The 2500-nt window shown below is 39.7% G+C and overlaps 1 protein-coding gene and 1 pseudogene across 4 annotated transcripts in view; one reads left to right on the forward strand and one right to left on the reverse strand.

The window, feature by feature from the left end:
• Nucleotides 1–2500, reverse strand: part of LOC138043285 (delta-1-pyrroline-5-carboxylate synthase-like) — a 183722-nt gene that overhangs the window by 148906 nt on the left and 32316 nt on the right. The gene's annotated exons all lie outside the window — the stretch shown is intronic.
• LOC138041836 (uncharacterized) overlaps nucleotides 157–2500 on the forward strand; it is a 4160-nt pseudogene continuing 1816 nt past the window's right edge.

The raw sequence follows: 2500 nt of genomic DNA on the forward strand, positions 1-2500 counted from the left end.
TACGTGACTTTTCCACTTTTGTTTGTCCTCTCCACAGATTAGGAGCACCCCAACTCTGAAAATATTTTACAAGAAGCCCCAAACAAAACCGGAATACAGCACATGTGGCCACCCACATTTCCCAAGGTTGCAGACATAATTTGCTGAGCGATCGCTATGGATTCAAAGGCCTATATGTTGCTAGTTGGAAACAAGGCATTTAAGCTCATCAGAAACCTCTTCGGCCAAGCTAACCTCAAATCAGAGGAAACTAACCCCGGATATGATTATCAAGAAAGTAAAAGATCACCTGTTGCCCAAACCAAATCAGAGGAAACTACCCTGGCTATGATTATCAAGAAAGTGAAAGGTCACCTGTCACCCAAACCAAATCACATTTTTTGCAAGAAACCGAATTCTGTGACTGTGTTTGGAAACCCAGTCAGTCAGTCAGTCAGTCACAGAATTTATAGTAGAACTGCGAAAAAGGAGCAAACATTAAATAATATTTACAAATTTGGACAAGATGCTCAGAGATAAATTTAGTTAATTGACTTAAGGACATACAAACACAGAAGCGATTCTTCGAAATTAATGAAGACAAATTAACCAGGGAGAAAGTGGAGCAGATTGCATTGGCCATGGAAAATGCTAACAAAAACGTAAAGCTCCTCAACCTTGAACTGGCTCAAGAAGAAGTCGCCTGCTGGGTTTGCTTGGTGAGAACAAATCCCTCCCTGAAAGAGCCTCTTCCCATATCTTCGGGTGGGCCATAATGCTTCAAGCATATAACTACACTCTTAAATACAAATCAGGCAAGAGTAGTAGGCTGCCACTGGCTAATGCACCAAAAAACACACTGGTCCCTGAAGACATTGTGCACCTCATGATCAGTAGCACGCTTGTCACACGCAAATGAAAAAATCATGGATTTGCTTAAATCGTTTAAGAATTTCTCAGTGCACAAAGATCAGATCTAATTGAGACTTTCCAAAATTGTTACACATGTGTTAAAGATGATTTTAAACAAAGATTCTTTGAAAAAATTCAATCTGAGCCAAATTGTAAAGTCAGCGACAAAAACATGGCGTCACGCATAACTCGCGTCGGCTTCAATATTCACTATTCAAGTGGGAAACAAAATCCTGAAAATTGTTGCTAAATTAAATCTTTCTTAAAATCAACGAAAGTGTTCACCATATGATGTGTCACGCTTTAAAGCTTGGGAGAGACAGATCATTTTGAATTCATTGTGCGAGTCTTAATTCCTGAGTAACAGAACAATCACTTTCCTTCCGTATTTTTTGTGTTTTTATTGAAACATTGTCGACATTTGAAATCTTTTCTGCATTCTAAACAATTGGCAAGCCGTGTGATCTGCCAAATTTCCCAATCGATCGAATCCACTAAAGGCCGATGAAAATATTAGCAATAAGTTTTGTTCAAAACAAATGGTCAACAATTTTGATCCTGAGGAAGGTAAGTGATCGAATTTCAAGAAAGAACAAGCGTGACGCTCTGGCCATTTTGACGGCTTCCTTTACTTCCAAATCATCCTAAAGTCTACAGAATCAAGCATTGTTTGATTTCCTTATTAGGAAGTAAAATATTGCATCAGGTGAGGAAATGAGCTGGAAACTCCATGAGCACATGCCACATGTTTCAAGCACGCAGTCGAGTACTGTGTTGTTCGCAAGCACAAGGCCGTGAAACTGAATGCAAAGATTATGGATTCTGGAGTTTCTAGGATTCAGATGTGGCGAGAACAAAAGAAGAAGGAAAGACAAAAGAAAAGAAGAGCACATTATGAGAAAAACCGAGAGAAAAATTATTGAAAAAGTCATGGAAGCCAGAAAGAAAAGTTGAGAAGCCAATGGCAGTACGTTCCTATCAAAGACTCCACAAAGATACGTCAGCATGAACGAGACCAGTAGAAGATACATGTAGCTTCAAAAAATAAAGGGAAACTTGAGAAACAGAGAAAGATGGCTAGAGAATGTAGTAAGCGATACAGTCAAAAAAAAAAAAAAACACCAAAATGCACAGGTTCAAGCGGAAGCCGCACCGATCAACGTTACTGGTACGCCGTTCCAAAACTGGATGGCCAAGAAACATGGAATTGAAGGAGCTAAGAAGAGTCTCCCAGATGCCCTGGAGAAGAAAGCAGAAATAATGGCAGCTATATCAGAAAGTCCATGGACAAGGAAAGTGCTCGAGAAACACGGACTAATGAAAACACCAGAAGAGGAGAAAGAAGTGATTGCACTGAAAGCGCTTGCTAGCGATCTCACCCAAGGCCTTAAAGTCGTCAAAAATTACAAGTAAACAAAGGAAGAGCTGCATTTGTAGCGGCAAAATCACTTTCTTTCGGTCAAAATGAAAACACTTTCAAAGCTCATAGACTTGGATAGAAGAAGCATCAAGTCGGGAATTGACAAACACAAAATGATCTTAAAAGGTGAAGAGCCAAGCTGGCTTGCAACCAAATGAAAAACCAGGCAGGATGCAGTCACTGAAGAAA

This window comes from Montipora capricornis, chromosome 3 (genome assembly GCF_036669925.1).
Source record: "Montipora capricornis isolate CH-2021 chromosome 3, ASM3666992v2, whole genome shotgun sequence".
NCBI lineage: Eukaryota > Metazoa > Cnidaria > Anthozoa > Scleractinia > Acroporidae > Montipora > Montipora capricornis.